General features: G+C 38.0%; 1 protein-coding gene and 1 non-coding gene across 23 annotated transcripts in view; both read left to right on the plus strand.

Moving 5' to 3' along the window:
- CSNK1G1 (casein kinase 1 gamma 1) overlaps nucleotides 1-18944 on the plus strand; it is a 173684-nt gene that overhangs the window by 29260 nt on the left and 125480 nt on the right. The window lies entirely within an intron of this gene.
- On the plus strand, nucleotides 4466-4599 carry LOC122239973. The gene has a single exon (XR_006219358.1). It is a non-coding gene; the product is annotated as a small nucleolar RNA SNORA61 (small nucleolar RNA).

Raw genomic sequence — 18944 nt, forward strand, 5'->3', positions numbered from 1 at the left:
CTAATCATAATGAATGTAAATGGATCAAATGCTCTAGGTAAAAGACAAAGATTGTCAGACTCTATGTAAAACATAAGCTAAAACAAACTTATGTGTTTTTTAAAAATATACAATATTTTTAAAGTTTGTTTGTTTGTTTTGAGAGAGGGAGAGAGAATACCCAGCAGCCTCTGTACCATCAACATGGAGCCCGACTTGGGCCTCCAACCCCTCAACTGTGAGGTCATGACCTGAGCAGAAATCAAGAGTCAGATGCTTAACTGACTGAGTCACCCAGGTGCCCCAACAACATAAGGTTTTTAAGAGATTAAAATATTACAACAGAGGAGAGGTGAAGATAAAAAGGATGCAAATGTTATACCTGGCAAAATAGGAACCAAAAGAAATTGGTAGTTACATTAATATAATAAAATTACTTCAGGGAAAGGAGCACTATTAAACTGAATCCGTGTTTCAGATGTGAATTGGTTTTTGCTGCTAGTTAGATGCAGAAACTAACAGTGACTTAAAGAAGGTAGGTGTATATTACCCCTTCCTCCTGCCCTTGAAAGAGTCTAGAGATTTACATTCTAGGGCTGATTATGGAGGTTTCATTTTTATCATCAAAGTCTCAGGATACTTCGCTGAGTGTTTTCAGTGCTGCCATCTTTTGTGGCTAACCTTATGGTTAGATGGCTGCTTGGGACACCAACTCTCAGAGACTCCATGTAGGAGGAAGGATGAGGGATGGGTGTGGAGCCTATGCAAGCTATTAGGCCATCTCTAAATGTGGTTCATTGAAGTTTCACTTAGCAAGACCATTATGAAATGTATTTTAGGCAAGCATATTGCTGCCTAGAGCAAAATGGGATTTTATTTACTGAGGAAAGAAGAGAGATTGACTGTTGGTACAGATCACCAGCAGTCTCTGCCACTTTATATAATAAAGGCTTTGTTTACCAGAAGATACTAGGATTACAACTTTCTTTGTACCCTATAGCACATGTTCAACATACATAAACTAAAAATAACAATTACAAGGATAAATGTACAAATGTACCACCAATACAGATTAAAAAAATTTTTTTTAATGTTTACTTTTGAGGGAGAGAGAGAGAGGGAGACACAAAATCCAGAGCAGGCTCCAGGCTCTGAGCTTGTTGCACAGAGCCTAACACGGACTCAAACTCACGAGCCGTGAGATCATGATCTGAACCAAAGTCAGACACTTAACTGATGGAGCCACCCAGGCGTGCCCCCCCCACCCCATCATAATAGATTTTAATAAAACCAAAAAAGTTACTAAGGAGATAAAAGACTTGAACAACACAATAAACAAGCTTGAACTACTGGGTGAATATAGAATATTGTATTCAAAAAATTTTTTGAAATGTTTGTTTATTCTGAAAGAGTGTGTGCAAGTGGGGGAGGAGCAGAGAGGGAGAGAGAATCCCAAGTAGGCTCAGCACTGAGCGTAGAATCCAACGTGGAGCTTGACACAGAACTTGATCTCACAAACCATGAAATCATGACCTAAGCCAAAATCAAGAGCAGGGTACCCGACTGAACCAGCCAGGTGCCCCACGCTGAATTCAAATTTTAAATAATCAGTACCATAGAATTGCTACTGTGTGGAATCCAAAATTTCAGATAGTGCAGTAGATAATTACTTAACCTTAAAAAGTGCCCCTGAAAATCTCAACAAATTTCAAAGAATATATGACATTCAGATCACTTTCTCTGATGACAATGCAAACTAAATTGGGGCTCTGTTTTTTAAAAAGTAACCTTAAAAAAATGTCTGAAAAAATATATATATATATACTTGTAAATAACTGGGATTACAGAAGAATTTATGATGGAGTTTTAAGAATATTTAAAACTTGGGGTGCCTGGGTGGCTCAGTTGAGCATCCAGCTTCAGTTCAGGTCATGATCTCACAGTTCATGAGTTTGAGCCCCACGTCAGGTTGTGTGGTCACAGAGCCTGGAGCCTGCTTCATATTCAGTGTCTCCCTCTCTCTTTGCCCCTTCCCCACTCGTGCTCTGTCTCACTCTCTCTCAAAAATAAAAAACATTAAAAAATTTTTTTTAAAAAGAACACTTAAAATTCAATAATAATGAAAATGCAACATCAAAATTTGGATAAATCTTAGTCGTTCTTGGCCATAGCACAAAGGTAACTTTCATAAATATCCCATGAAAGTTTGAAAAGAATGTCTATTTTCTAGTCGTTTCTGGCAGTGTTAAGAGAGACCCAAACTTCTCAGGGCTTAATGTTAACATACACTGCCTTGTGCAGTTTGACCTCTGACAGTTGTCTGCTTTCTTTGCTTTAATATTAATTACAGTTCCTTGATCAGATTAGATCAGTAGTTCTGAGAGTTTAGTGTATATCAGAGTCATTTGGGGGATTTGTGGGGGGTTTTTAAGTTTATTTATTTATTTTGAGAGAGAGAGAGCATGTGCGCGAGTGAGGAAGGGGCATAGAGGGAGAGAGGGAGAATCCCCAGCAGGCTCCACACTGTCAGCGCAAAGCCCAGTGCAAGGCTCAAACTCACGGTGAGTGGGGTCATGATCCCAGCTGAAATCAGATGTTTAACTGATTGAGCCACCCAGGCTCCCCTAGAGGAACCAACTGAGCCACGCAGATGATTTGTTAAAGCACAGATTGCTGGGCCCCACCTCCAGAGTTTATGATGTAATGGATCTGGGGTGGGCCCCAAAATTTCCATTTCTTCCTTCCTTCCTTCCTTCCTTCCTTCCTTCCTTCCTTCCTTCCTTCCTTCCTTCCTTCCTTTCTTTCTTTCTCTTTCTTTTTCTTTTTCTTAAATTTAGATTCAAGTTAGTTAACATCTAGTGTAGTATTGGTTTCAGGAGTAGAATTTAGTGATATGTCCACTTATGTATAACACCCAGTGCTCATCCCAACCCCAAAATTTCCATTTTTAACATATTCCTGAGTGATGTTGATGCTCCTCACCTAGGGACCCTGCTGTGAGAACAGCTGTATTAGAGACTACAATCTGTTGACTCCATTCCTTTGTACATATTTTTTTTCCTCTGCTGCCTTTTCTCTCTCTTCTTAAACTTTTTTTTCAGGAACCCTTACACCACTCCTCCCGCCACACACACACACAATTTAAATCTCATTCTTCTTAGAACTATTTTTACCCACTAAATTGTTAGGTGTTCCTTGTCTATACTTCCTTATACTGCCAATATCTCTTGCACATCTGTAAGAACCCCTTTCATATTTCTTAAAGCCATTAAAATTTTTTTAGTGTTTTTTTATTTTTAAGAGAGAGAGACAGAGACATAGAGCAGGAGTTGGGGAAGGGCAGAGAGAGAGAGAGGGAGATAAAGAATCCAGAGTAGGCTCCAGGCTCTGATCTGTCAGCACAGAGCCCCACACAGGGCTGGAACTCATGAACTGTGAGATCATGACCTGAGCCAAAGTCAGACACTCAGCTGACTGAGTCACCCAGGCTCCCCTCTTAAAGCTGTTGAAAGCTATGTATTTTGTGTTTTTAGCCAGTGTATATCTTAATACCTGGTACATAGAAAGCAGTCAATTAATACTTGTTAATAAATAAATGGGCTTTTGCCATTCATATTTTGATTGTGTTTTGTAGGAAGAAACAATTATGGAAATGTATCCAGCACTATGTATATAGCACAGTGTTAAAATTCTGTGTTGTATATTCAGAAATACATGGTTAAAATACACTTTAGGAAGGTCACCTGACTTTGGAAAGCTTCCTTTTGTCTTCCTGCTATTTCATGTCTGGTTGGAACAAAAAGATACAGGAATAAAGATGGTGAAATGAGAAATGAACTGCTTGCAATGGATTGAATGAGGATAAAATAACTAGGCCTGTGGTTCTTCCTTGATTCATTGTATCAGAGTTGAATCTAAAAGCAAGATCAGGGGGCACCTGGGTGGTTCAGTCAGTTAAGTGTCTGACTCAATTTCAGTTCAGGTCATGATTTCACAATTCATGAGATTGAGCCCCGTGTCGCACTCTGGGATTCTCTCCCTCTCTCTCTGCCCCTTCCCCATTCTGGCATATGTGCTCGCTCTCTCTCTCTCTCTCTCTCTCTCTCAAAATAAATATTTAAGAAAACACCAATTAGCCATATAACATTGTTTAAAATGTACAGTTTTTAAAGTAAAAAAATAAAAAAGAAACGGGATAATACAGAAATCTAAAGTTTTAGAGTTTACTTTTGGGGGGGAGGAGAAATTAATACATCTTGGACTTGTTTCCTGTCAATATACTTCATTTCATTTTTTAAAATAGTTGTAGAATTTATATGGATATGCCTAAGAAATTTCCTATAATGTTGAATACAATTCTGAAAATTATTATCTGAAATTTTAGGTGTGAATCTATAAATTTCTGGGCAGGCTAACTAACCTTATTTTCCCCTTTTCACTTGTACTGCTATTAAAATCAGACCTGTTAATTAAGGTTAAGCCTACAAACTTGAAGCTGGAACTTCTCATTAGATCTGAATGCCGGTCTTAGTTATCATAGAGGGAGGAAAAAGAACACTGAAGCTGGCCTCCCAGTGCTTATAGTCTGGTATATAGGTTGTGGGCTAGTTTCAAACAAGGTAAAATAAATAAATAAAAATAAAATTTTAGGGGCACCTGGGTGGTGTAGTCTGTTAAGTGTCTGACTCTTGATTTCAGCTAGGGTTATAATCTTGCGGTTTGTGGGATCAAGCCCTGTGTCGGGCTCTGTGCGGACAGCGCAGGGCCTCCTAGGGATCCCCTCTCTCTCTCTCTCCCTCAACGTAAACAAGTAAATATTTTTTAAAAAAATAAAACTTGACTGAATACTGAAAAGCTGAAATATCAGTAGCAGATGATCATTTTGTGTCAGAAAAATTTTGACATATTTTCTTAGTTTTAAAAGAATAGGCTTGGGGCGCCTGGGTGGCTCAGTCGGTTAAGCGGCTGACTTCAGCTCAGGTCATGATCTCGCGGTCCGTGAGTTCGAGCCCCGCGTTGGGCTCTGTGCTGACAGCTCAGAGCCTGGAGCCTGTTTCAGATTCTGTGTCTCCCTCTCTCTGACCCTCCCCTGTTCATGCTCTGTCTCTCTCTGTCTCAAAAATAAATAAACGTTAAAAAAAAATTAAACAAAAATAAAAGAATAGGCTGGAAGAGGACAAAGTTTCATTTAGTGAGACTGCTGGCTCTAACCACCTATTTTTAGTAATTCACAGAGGTATTATTGAAGGAGATTAAATGACAGAGTATGGTGAGCCTACAGATGCCATTCTCCATGAACTGCTACAGTTAGTATAATCTAGTTTACATTTAGAGTCAAATGTGACTATGCATGAGGATACTTTGATTAAGTACAATCTTCACTAATTCGTGAAACAGCACTATGGTAAATAAATAAGGACCAATCTTAAATACACTTACTAGGACCCTATCCTTTTTACTTTGAGTTTTTTTTTTCTTAACCACTTGTTGCTATAAAACAGTAGTTTTCAGTTGTGGCTGCACAGCAGGCACTAGTAAAACACAAAACTACACAAAACCAGGATCCAGACCTCTCTTAATATCCTGATTTGATAAGATGAAGATGGCTAGGGCACTTAAATTTTTTAAAATATGCAACTAAGATTGAGAACCATTATTCTAATATTTGTTATCAATGTTTCTCTAAGCATAGTAAAATAATTCCATGCATTTGCTATTCTTTCTATTTTTTAAATATTTTTTAAGTTTACTTATTTTTAAGAGAGAGATAGTGTGAGTGGAGGAGGGGCAGAAAGAGAGGCAAAGAGAGAGAATCCCAAGCAGGCTCCACACTATCAACACAGGATCCGATGTGGGGCTCAAACCCAGAAATCATGAGACCATAACCTGAACTGAAGTTGGATGCTTGACCGACTAAGCCCCCTAGGCATCCCTGCTATTCTTCATAAAAACAGATATTTCAGGGGGCTCCTGGCTGGCTCAGTCAGTGGAACATGTGACTCTTGATCTCAGGGTTGTGATCAGGCCTCACATTGGGTGTCAAGATTACTTAAAAATAAAAAATAATTTAAAAATACAAAAATAAAAGAAAATATTTCTAGCCCCCAATTCTTGGTCCATTTAATTAGAATCTTGTGCAGTGCTCATAAATCTGTGTTTTAGCTGGCTCCCCACATGATTCTTTTGCACTGGAAAATCAATGTAATGGTAAAATACTGAAAATTTTACTTAGTGTATATACATATCTCTAAACCTGTGTGATGGCTTTTGTAATGTATCAGCTTAGCTAGAATAAACTACATTTCCCAGAATTCTCTTCCCTATATGTTTCGGGTTAGGGTGGGCTACAAAAGACATTTCATGCAAGATCTAGAGGGTATAAGTGAAGCAGCAAACATTTTGGGTTTTACACTTACAATAAATGCTTTTATTATAGCTCATATGTGTTGTCACTTACCTACTAGCTCACTTTGTTGGTTTGTGTAAGTGGCTCATTCTTTCAATGACTCCATCTTCCCTTAAGTCTACCCTCACCTTCTTCTCTCCTGGGCCAAATGCATGTTTAGCTCCTTGAGTTAAGAATGCCAGCTTTGGAGCACTTGAGTGGCTCAGGTGGTTGAGTGTCCGATTCCTGGTTTCGGCTCAGGTCATGATCTCATGGTTTGTGGGATTGGGCCCCATGTCAGGTTCTGCTCTATCAGCAAATATCAGAACCAACTTTGGGGTCTCTCTCTCTCTCTCTCTCCAAGTAAATAAATATTAAAAAACAAAACAAAACAAAACATGTCCAGTTTCTCCTGCAGCTTTTCCTACGTCAGCAAGCTTGAAAATGGTGGCAACTGATAGCATCCCAGTCTGTCTTTGTTGGTTCTAGCCTGTGCTCATGGCTTCAAATTTTCCATCTTGTCTTATCAACTACATGCCTGTGAACTGCAAGCTCTAGCAACAGACTCAGAGCCTTACTGAATGTTTAATCAGCTCCCACAATTGTATAGTCAAATCCATTAACAATATGCACATAGATCCTAGTCATCCTGCTTTTATTTTTTTGTAAGTTTATTTATTTGAGAGAGACTCAGTGGTTAATTGGTTTTTGAGAAGGATACTGAGACCATTCAATGGGGAAAGGACCATCTTTTTAACAAATGATGGTGGGAAAACCAGAGATCCACATGTAAAAGAATGAAGTTGGAGACTTTATACTGTACACAAAAATTAACTGAAAATGGATCAAAGACCTAAACTTGACAGCTGAAACTATTAAAACTCTTAGAAAAAAACTTTTGGGAAAGTCTTCATGACATATAGTTTGGCAATAGTTTTATAGATAAAATAACCAATAGGACAAGCAATAGAAGAAAAACTAGATAAATTGGGCTTCATCAAAATTCAGAGCTTTGTGCATCAATGGATACTATTAAGAATGTAGAAAGATGAACTACAAAGTGGGAAAAAAAAAACTTGCAAGTCCTAAGTCTTGCAAGTCTGCCAAGGGATTAATAATGTAGAATATTATACCTAAAACTCAACAACAACAAAAAACAGTCCATTTCAAAAATGCGCATAGAACTTGAATAGGCATTTCTCCAAAGAAGATATACAAATAAACACATGAAAAGATACTCAACATTGTTAGTCTTTAGGGAAATGCAAATCAAAACTATAACGAGATACAATTTTTATCCGTTAGTATGACTGTTATATTAAAAAAAAAAATAACAGGTGTTGAGGATATGGAGAATTGGAAACCTATATTGCTGGTGGGAATATAGAATCATACAGCTGCTGTGGAAAATAGTTTGGTGATTTCTTGAAAGTTAAATCCAGGACTATCATATTTATGACCTAGCGTTCCACTCCTAGATACATATCTAAAACAACTGAAATCAGCAAACAGGTATTTGTACATTAATGTTCATAACAGTGTTATTCATTGTAGCCCAAAGGTGGAAGGACACCAAGCATCTGTTGACGGATAAATGAATATACAAAATGTGGTATATACATAAAATGAAATATTAAAATTCAGCCTTTGGGAGGAAGAAAATTCGGACACCTGCTTCAGCATAGTTGAACCTCGAAAACATTGTGGTTAGTGAAATAAGTCAGACACAAAAGGACAAATACTGTATGATTCCACTTACATGAGGTATCTAAAATAGGCAAATTCATACAGACAGAAGGTAAAATAGAGGTTACTAGGGGCTGAGGGGAGGGAGAAAGAGGAAGTTACCGTTCAATGTGTTCGAAGTTTGTTTTAAGGATAATGAAAAAGTTTGAGATATAGATAGTAATGATGGCAACACAACATTGTAAATGTACTTGATGCCAATGAATTGTATATTTACAAAATGGTGAATACCATTTTATGTATATTTTACCACAGTAAAAACCAGACAAACAAAAATGTTAGTATATGATTGGAAAAAAAACTTACCAGAAGTCTTCTTTGGTGGTGAGGTTTCCTTTTCACTTTTTGTATAGTAATTTTCTGTGATTTCTGATTATTTTTTCTTAATTTTTTAATGTTTGTTTATTTTTAAGAGAGACAGTGTGTGTGTGTGTGTGTGTGTGTGTGTGCAAGCAGAGGAGGGGCAGAGAGAAAGGGAAACAGAGAATCCGAAGCAGACTTCATGCTGTCAGCACAAAGCCTGACGTGAGGCTCGACCTATGAACCATGAGATCATGACCTGATCCAATGTCAGACGCTCAACCAAGCCACCTAGGCGCCTCTGATTATTTTTTTCTAATAGCGGTGTGTGTCTATAATTAGAACAAAGCAAATACATAACAGGTACAGTATATATGTGAAAATTTTGTCCAGAAAGTCCAGATTGTAAGAATTGTTGATAATCTCCCAATTACAGCTTTTGACTTACTTGATTAGATGATTTTCTTTTTTAATTTTTTAATGTTTATTTAGTTTTTGAGGGAGTGGGAGAGCGCAAGCAGGGGAGGGCCAGAGAGAAAGGGAGGCAGAGGATCCAAAGTGGGCTCTGTGCTGACAGAGGGCTCAAACCGACCAACTGTGAGATCATGACCTGAGCCGAAGGCAGATGCTTAACTGACTGAGTCACCCAGGTACCCTGACTAGATGATCTTTCCTTAGGACTGGAGTCAGTTAAACACTTTCAATGATGTGTGAATAAAACTTTTTAGTTTTTTTTTAAGGAGGGAGAGGGGCGCCTGGGTGGCTCAGTCGGTTGAGCGTCTGACTTTGGCTCAGGTCATGATCTCTCGGTCTGTGAGTTCGAGCCCCGTGTCAGGCTCTGTGCTGACAACTCAGAGCCTGGAGCTGCTTCGGATTCTGTGTGTCCCTCTCTCTCTGCCCCTTCCCCGCTCATGCTGTCTCTGTCTCTCAAAAATGAATAAATGTTAAAAAAAAATTTTTTTAAATAAATAAATAAAGAGGGAGAGAGTGAGTGGGGGAGAGGAGCAGAGGGAGAGAGAGAAAAACAATCTTAAGCAGTCTTCATGCTCAGCACGGAGCCCAACGTTGGGCTTAATCCCATGACCCTCTGATCATGACCTGAGCTGAAACTGAGTCGGACGCTCAACCAACTGAGCCAATCTTTTATTTTCATCCTGAAAAAAATTTTCAATGTCTGAATTAAGGCATATGTACTACATGCAATATGTTATGATCAGCTCTTCAGTAGAATTTTGTATAGAAATAGCTTTTTAAGCCCAAGATTTTGTAGCTTTAAACTTCTTTAAACACTTTTTTCACACCCTCAGAATGAAGAGGATAGTCGTGGTCTTTCAGTTTCTGCAGTATTTGTCCTATTTATTAGCCATTCTTTAGTTGTCTTTCATCAACTAAACCTGAAAAGAAAATTTTAATGTCTTCTTTTGTTTGTTATCTTGTGTACTATTAAAGATGTTTATGGCTGCCTAGTTTAAGATACAGTACTAATAAGGGAAATATCATGACTTGCATCACAGTTGAACAAATCTTTTTGTTCAAGTACAGACTGTATCTTATTCTTTTTGTTCTAAGTACAGACTGTAACACATATCTCACCCAGCTTCTCCATGCTCTTTGACACTGACCATAAGGAGGACTGGAGCAGTCTTTCTTAAAACCTGAATAAAAACTACTCAAAATATAATTTGTTTTGAAAGAGCTTTTGTAAAGGAAGAACTGAAGATTAGCTCTTGCCCTAAAAAACATAGAAGATAAAGTAGCATTTATATGAATAATACTTATTAATAATTTTGCCTACTTTAAACTATGTAAATAACAAGAAGTTTTAAGTTATAATTATGGTGACATATAAGCATGTTTTTTTAATTGAAATGTGATTGACGTACAATATCTTACTAATTTTAGATATACATTATAGTGATTTGATATTTTATACCTTATACATTTTATACATTATGAAATTATAGTTAGCACTTACACAAAGTTACTGTAATATTATTGACTATATTCCCTATACAGTACATTTTGAGCACTATTCTTGATTTAATATGGAGGTAATAAAATTTTTTAAATCCAAATTAGTTAACATATGTAGTGTAAGAATGATTTCAGAAGTAGAATTTAGTGATTCATCACTTACATATAACACCCAGTGCTCGTCCCAACAAGTGCCCTCCTTAATGCCCATCACCCATTTAGTCCATCCCCCTCACCCTGTATCCTTCCAGCAACCCTCAGTTTTGTTCTGTATATTCAACAGTCTCTTATAGTTTGCCTTCCTCTGTTTTCATCTTATTTTTGCTTCCCTTCCCGTGTTCATCTGTTTTTTTTCCTAAATTCCACGAGTGAAATCATATGATATTTATCTTTCTCTGACTGACTTATTTCGCTTAACATAATACACGCTAGTTCCATCCATGTTGTTGCATAGGACAAGATTTCATTCTTTTTGATCACTGAGTAACATTCCATTGTAATGGATACATCTTTATCCATTCGTCAGTTGATGGACATTTGGGCTCTTTTCATACTTTGACTATTGTCGATAGTGCCGCTATAAATATTGGGGTGCACGTGCCCCTTCAAATCAGCTTTTTTGTATCCTTTGGATAAATACCTAGTGGTGCAATTGTTGGGTCGTAGGGTAGTTCTATTTTTAGTTTTTTGAGGAACCTCTATGCCGTTTTCCGAAGTGGCTGTATGAGTGAGGGACATAATTTTAACTAAGCATGCAACAATCAGAAAAGGATTTTTAGAAGACTTTCAAAGGGCACCTGGGGGGCTCTGTTAGTTAAGCATCCAACTCTTTTTTTTTTAATTTCCTTTTTAAGTTTATTTATTTTGCTGCCAGCACAGAGCCCGATGTGGGGGTTGAACACAAAGCTGTGAGATCATGACCTGAGCTGAAACCAAGAGTCAGACACCCAACCAACTGAGCCACCCAGGCGCCCCAAGTGTCCAATTCTTGATTTCAATTCAGGTCATGATCTCACAGTTAATAAGTTCGAGACCCGCATTGGGCTCTGCACTAACAGCATGGAGCCTGCTGGGAATTCTCTCTCTTTCCCTCTTGGTCTGCCCTTCCCCTGCTGGCACGTGCGTGCTCTCTTTCTCAAAATAAGTAAATAAACAACAACAAAAAGACTTTCAAAAGTCTTCTGAATGCAGCATAGATCACAAATTCAAACTAGCCCTGGAACTTTGCTTTTTCACTAGCCATTTTCTGTTGGGAAATTAATTATCAAACTAATTTTCATTTTGTTTTTCTATATTATGGGGATGACCTGTTCTGTGATGGGAGAAAGGAGTAAAAGAAGAGAATTAGCTCATTGATTCATTTATTGTTTTAGCTGTTTTGATACCTGGGGTGTATACATTATAAAGCTTTTAGTGCTCTTATAGTATCTTTTAATATATTTCTTTCAAAGCTCTTATAACACAGATTTTTAAAAATTCAATTCATTAGAATAAAAAAATGTTTAGAATGCCTGGATTTAGGCAACAGGATTAACTCCTGTTTAATTGAAGATTACAGAGAATTTTTAAACTTTCTAAAACTTGTTTTATTTTGAACATCTATCATGCATAAGGTACTGAGGGGCATGATTAGGAAGAAAAGGGGTTTTGCCTGTAAGTGGCTTATAGTATTTTGGGAATACTAGATTTGTATGTGATGATTTTTTTTATGATTTAAAAATATACTAATATCCCTGTTATTGTAGGGAATAAAATGGGCTCTTTCTCTGATGATAGAACCTGTGAATGTTATAAATCTTTTACTCTGTAACACTTCTGAGCATATTCAATGATGTATGATTGAGTGCATGGTGAATTTATACTAATAACAGTAGACTTCCTGGCCTCAAATAAGAGAAAAGACAGAGTCTGTAGTGTGGGTTATGGGTTTTGTGTATACTGTGGTTTTGTTTTTTATAATGTTTTTGTAATCAGAATGAGTGAAATAGAGGGTTAGGATTTAATTAATTGAGAGTACCTGTTAGGTAAATTTCAGTTAATTAAAAACAATCATTCAGTTAAATATTTACTCTGCTGTGGTTTGGGCATAGTGCTTGACACTGTAGGTACTTAAGACAGCAGTCCTTAGTTCCCTAGAATTCCACAGTCCAGTTTAGTAAGCAGAAAGGTTAAAAATAGCTACAATTAATATAGTGATAAATGGACATATGATTAAGGGTAGTGTTACCCATTCATGAATCATAAATTTATTGATAAACTCTTTTGTCTTAAGCCCAATATTGGCACTGGAATTACAGTGAGAACAAGATTGCTCCTACATTGAAGAAGCTTACAGGCAGGTTTTTGTTTGTTTGTTTGTTTGTTTGTTTGCTTGTTTGAGAGGGAGAGAGCATGAGTGGGGGGGGGGCAGGGGCAGAGGGGAGAGAGAGAATCTTAAGCAGGCTCCGCGGTCAGCATGGAGCCTGATGAGTGGCTTGGTGCCATGACACTGCGATCATGACCTCAGCCAAAATCAAGAGTGGGACGCTCAACCACCTGAGCTATCCAGGTATCTACAGGCAGTTTTTTAATGTTTTATAATTTTTTTTTTTTTAAGAGAGAGAGAATGACCAGGAGAGGGAGAGAGAGAATGCCAGCAGGCTCCACGGTGTCAGCACAGAGCCCAACACAGGGCTTGATCTCATGAACTGTGAGATCATGACCCGAGCCAAAATCAAGAGTCAGAGGCTTAACTGGCTGAGCTACCCAAGTAACCCCACATAAATATTTCTATTAAAAAATATGGGGCACCTGGGTGGCTCAGTCAGTTGGGCATCTGACTTTGGCTCAGGTCATGATCTCACAGTCCGCGTGTTCAAGCCCCGCTTTGGGCTCTGTGCTGACAGCTCAGAGTCTGGAGCCTGTTTTAGATTCTGTGTCTCCCTCTCTCTCTGACCCTTCCCCATTCATGCTCTGTCTCTCTCTGTCTCAAAGATAAATAAAACGTTAAAAAAAATTTAAAAGAATATTAAATTCAGGAGCTTTGTTAGTATCACTGCCTTAGTTTTAAATTGAAAGTGCCTCTTTCTAGCTCCTTGAATGAGATACTCTTAGAAAATGGTACATACTTTTGTATTTTACCCCTGAGATGTACATGCTAAGATTTCTTTATTTCCTTCTTCCCAGGTAGTTTTAGCTTATGTTTAGCTGAGTGTATAATCTCTGAAAATAAAGATGAATTCCCTAGTCCTTAATGGTTGTTTTTTTTTTTTTTTTTTTTTTTTTAGTTTTTACTTATTTTGAGAGAGAAAGAGAGAGAATGAGCAGGGGAGGGGCAGAGAGAGAGGAGAGAGAGAATCCAAAGCAGGCTCCACACTGTCAGCACAGACCCCAATGTAGGGCTTTGTCTCAAAACCATGAGATCATGACCTAAGCCAAAATCAAGAGTTGGATGCTTAACTGGCTGAGCCACCCAAGTGCCCCTTAAAAATAAAATCTTAAAAAAATAATAATAAATAAAACTTTTAAAGTAGTCACGAATCTAATTCCTTCTTTTTGTCTTTTTTTTTTTTTTTTAATGTTTATTTTTGAGAGAGGCAGAGTGTGAGTTGGGGGGGTGGGAAGGGGCAGAGAGACAGAGACAGCATCTGAAGCAGGCTCCAGGCTCCGCACTGTCAGCAGCATAGAGCCCAACACAGGGCTCAAACCCACGGACTGTGAGATCATGACCTGAGCTGAAGTCAGACACTTAACCGACTGAGCCACCCAGCCACCCCGAATCTAATTCTTTCTAATTTTAATTAATATTTCATAGAAATGGTTAGTCTTTTATGATTCTAGTACTATAGAGTTTTTCTTGGTATGAAGTAATCCATTGTAATATGAGTATTATGTAGTACTAACAGCTGTCAGGATATGTGAATTGTTTCTTAATGTTTGTTTATTTTTGAGAGAGACAGTGCAAGTGGGGGAGGCGCAGAGAGAGGGAGACACAGAATCCATAGCAGGCTTCAGGCTCTGAGCAGTCAGCACAGAGCCCAATGCTGGGCTTGAGCCCATGGGCTGTGAGATCATGAGCTGAAGTCGGCTGCCCAACCTACTGAGCCATTCAGGCACCCCAAGATATGTGAATTGTCTCTTAGTCTTAAATTCCTCACTTCAACTGCTGCTAATTTCTGGGATTCAATTTCCTTTACTGAAAATAATGATACGTGAAGTTTAAAGCTGATCATATACGTATATTTGTAGGATTCAAATAGAAGCTCGCAGTGCTGCTTCTGAGTGGGGTAATGTCACTATTGCCATATCCCAGTGGAGGTAAAATATCATTGAAGACCACTTGAATGTTGTTCAACATTCATATTCCATTTTCCTTAAAATAAATACTTTATTTTATTATAATTTAGTAGTAAAGAATGATTACAGGGATGGGCGCTTGGGTGGTTCAAGTGGTTAAGCATCTGACTCTCGGTTTCAGCTCAGATCATGATCTCATAGTTTTGTGGGTTCAAGCCCTGCATCGGGCTCTGTGCTGACAGTGCAGAGCCTGCTTGGGATTTCTCTCTCCCTTTCTCTCTGCTCCTCCCCCACTCATGCTATCTATGTCTCTCTCAAAATAAATAAATAAACTTTAAAAAATTAAAAAAAAAAAACCAAACGAATGATTACAGGGAGGGGCGCCTTGGTGGCTCAGTCGGTTGAGTGTCCAACTTCGGCTCAGGTCATGATCTCAAAGTTTGTGGATTCGAGCCCCGCGTCAGGCTCTGTGCTGACAGGTCAGAGCCTGGAGCCTGCTTCGGATTCTGTGTCTCCCTCTCCCTCTGCCCCTAACCCACTCACATTCTGTCTCTGTCTCTCTCAAAAATAAATAAACATTAAAAAAAAATTTTTTTTTTTTTTTTTAAGAATGATTACAGGGAAAAGTGGCCATGGTTCCAGATATCACAGAAATTGAAATGACCAAAAGAATTCTGTATTAAATTTTGTATTAATCAACTTCTAATGGTTAAGATACTTTTATGTGTTCAGAATTTACCTAACATGTTATGAAGCATTGGACTCCATAGTAATAAATTTTACCTTCCATGTTCAACATCATCTTCTTGACAAAACTTGAATATACTTATACATGAAGATGTACTCATATTTCCTAAAAGAATACATTTCCTTGTGATAATCTCTGTGTTTGTTGTGCTAGTCAGAGATGAATCTTAACCATTACGAAGTTGGATGGGGTTCATTTAAACCTCTAGCTACAGGAGTATGCTATCATAGGGCACCCATATGCTTCTCTTCCTGTAGGTTTTAGTTATCAGTATAGTGTTCATAAAGGACTCTTGAGTCAGGCTCCCAAGTATGCTGGCTCCATTGCTTCCCAGTTTTGTGAATCTTAGGCACACCTTACTTGGTTTCCTTCTGCATGAAATGAGGATGATAGTAAAACTTTTACTATCTTCTAGGGTTGTAGAAGGATTTAATGAATTAATATATTTAAGGCACTTAAAAAGTGCCTGGCACAAAAGGGCCCAATAAATTTTAGATGTTATAGTTGTCACTGTTCTACAGTCTGACAGATGTGAACTATCTCAGGTTTTCATTATGTCCTATAAAGTATATGCAGAGATTAATAAAATCTACTGAGAAAGTGGTTTTATATTAAGAATACTAGAAGGAAACTACTCCTTTTGTACTACCGTGTAAGCTATAAAATGACAGAATAAGCAGATGATGACCTTTTGAAGGAAAGAGGGGGATAAATATAACTTTAAACATTCTAATCAGATGGGTGAAATTGCTTTTATGTTTAGCCAATGATTTACAAATAATTATTTGACACTGGACAAAAGTTAAATAAAAATTGATTAATATTTGTATTAATATTACAGCAGATTTTCAACAGCAGCTCTTCAAGTTACCCATAAAAACAGTGGAAAATGGAGACTCATTCATGACAAAAGCAAGTGGAAGATAATAGTGTAGTGCCTTTCATACCGCTATGATTAAAGTGCAGCCCTGTCTTAAACTTCAGGGTAACTGAGTTTTAAAACTTAGCTTGCAGGGCGCCTAGGTGGCTTAGTTGGTTAAGCGTCCAACTTCAGCTCAGGTCATGATCTCACAGTTTGTGAGTTCTAGCCCCATTTTGGGCTCTATGCTGACAGCTCAGAGCCTGGAGCCTGCTTCAGATTTTGTGTCTCCCTCTCTATCTGTCCTTCCCCTGTTCGGGCTCTGTTTCTCTCTCTCTCTCTCTCTCTCTCTCTCTCTCTCAAAAATAAATAAACATTAAAACAGTTTTTTAATTAAAAAAAAAAAAAAAACTTAGTTTGCAGGTACCAAATGAGAGCATAGTATGTACCTGAGATGAAAACAGCTTAGCTGTTGGCACCTTTGGGAGAAAGAACCAGATTTTTTTGTAGCTAGTTTATGCATAAAACTGAGAAAGAGAAAGCTGAATGTGGGAACATTCCTGTTATAAGCCTTTATGCTCCATGAGGTGAGAAAAACATGTTATAGAATAAGGATTTCAGAAAGTGAAAGACAGTTACTATTTAGGGTAATTGTTAAGTCTTTGACTAGAGGCTTTAAAAAAAATTTTTTTTTTTTTTAATTTTTAGAGAGAGAGCATGAGCAGAGGAGAGGGACAGAGGGAGAGAGAGAAAATCAAGCAGAGTGCAAGGCTGGATCTCACAACCTGGGATCATGACTTGAGCCGATACGAGAGTCGAACACTTAACAGACTCAGCCACACAGGGGCCCCAGACCAGATGCTTTTAAATGAAATTTGTGATGTCTGTGGCCATAACCTAGCTCAGTATCAGAAACAGCTCGTGGGCTTATAATTTTGTATGATATAACATAGCCTTTTTCCTTTATAAACCCTCTGTCATATAAATGCTTGCGTTATCTGACGTGGAATAAACTTTTGTTTTGAATGCTGCTCATTTCCTTTGAATTCTACCTTAAATTGTTCTCAATTGGATTTGAAATTTAGAAATGAGAATATTCCTTGAATAAGAAAAACATTTATATAGTTAATAGTACTAGTCATGATATTCTGAACTTCTTGGTAGAAAACATCATTATTTCAGACTTCTGCTTTTCATGAGGAGACTTGGGGGGGGGGGGCTGGAGTGAACAGGTAATTTTTAGTTTAAACATGGTACTATTTTTGTAGGTTCCCATCCTTGTTTTTGTCAATGGAGATTATTTATGCTAAAGACTTTAAAAGCTGTATTTCACTTGAACAACTTTAGATCAGAGGTTGTAAACAGATGTCTTGGACATTATTTAAAATCTAAAATAATTAATTGCCAGCATATAAAAATGAGATTTTATTGAAATTTCAGTGACTAACAACTCCTGTAAAATCAGTGCTGGTAACATTGGCTTTGTATTCTTACATGGTAGAAGTCAGCAGGAGCTGAGAGATATCTGTGCTTTAGATGGGATATCCACTATTCACTTTACCACCACATACCTTTGAAGTGATCATGACTAATCATATTGATATCTGGTCCTTCTCAGCATTATAATTTCTGCATCAGTGAGTTTTGTTTTGTTTTTTAATTTTTTAAATTTTATTTCAGGGGTTCCTGGGTGTCTCAGTTGGTTAAGCGTGTAACTTCGGCTCAGGTCATGATCTCATGGCTCCTGAGTTTAAGCCCCACGTGGGGCTCTATGCTGACAGCTCAGAGCCTGGACCTGCTTCAGATTCTGCGTCCCTCTCTCGCTCTGCCCCTCCCCTGTTCTGCCTCTCCCCCGCTCATGCCCTCTCTATCTCAAGAATAAAGAAACATTAAAACACACACACACACACACACACACACACACACACACACACACACACACAAATGAGATCCCATGGAGAAATTCTGCTACAAAAAGGGGGCATAAATATCATGTTCAAGTGATGAAGAACATAGTGTGGGAAATAGAAGAAATTTTAATTCATTCAAGGGAGACGGAGACTTAGGCTGGTTTCCTAGTTAAAAAAAAATTGTGGACATATTTAAAAATCACTACACGGTTTTGTGTTTTTTTAATAGTTTCAGGAGGATAGTTGTGAACCAGTAAACTTTTGATTCATTGGGGCTCAATGGGTGAGTGAGTGCAGGCAGGGTCCTTTGGTAAGTGTGGCAGATGGGAGAGAGCTCAGGTTTTGGACTCCTGGCTGGGTTTGACTGTGTGACGTAGTCAGTGACTATAACCTCTCTGAGCTTCAAGTTCCTCGTCTATGGCAGGAATAATTGGCTTTTACCACAGCAGTAAGTCCAGGTTCATTTCACTGAATAGGTCACATAGCACTCAGGGTTAATCATTTTGAAAATGTAAATGTCCTTTATAAATCTAAATCCCTTTATGTATAAATGTCACTCCATGGCTTTAAATGCTTAAATGGTTTCTTGCAGTATCAATGATCTATAAAAATCCTGAATGATGGACTCCTGCCGTATCTTCACCGTGAGAACTGTAATCCCCAGCTTTGTTGGTCTTCTTCCACCAAGTCTGTTTTTATAGGCTGTTTCTCTGTCTGGAGACTCTGTTCATAGCTCTTGATAAGACTGGCTCCTTCTCATCCTTAAGG

The sequence above is a fragment of the Panthera tigris genome, chromosome B3, assembly GCF_018350195.1.
Source record: "Panthera tigris isolate Pti1 chromosome B3, P.tigris_Pti1_mat1.1, whole genome shotgun sequence".
NCBI classification, from domain to species: domain Eukaryota; kingdom Metazoa; phylum Chordata; class Mammalia; order Carnivora; family Felidae; genus Panthera; species Panthera tigris.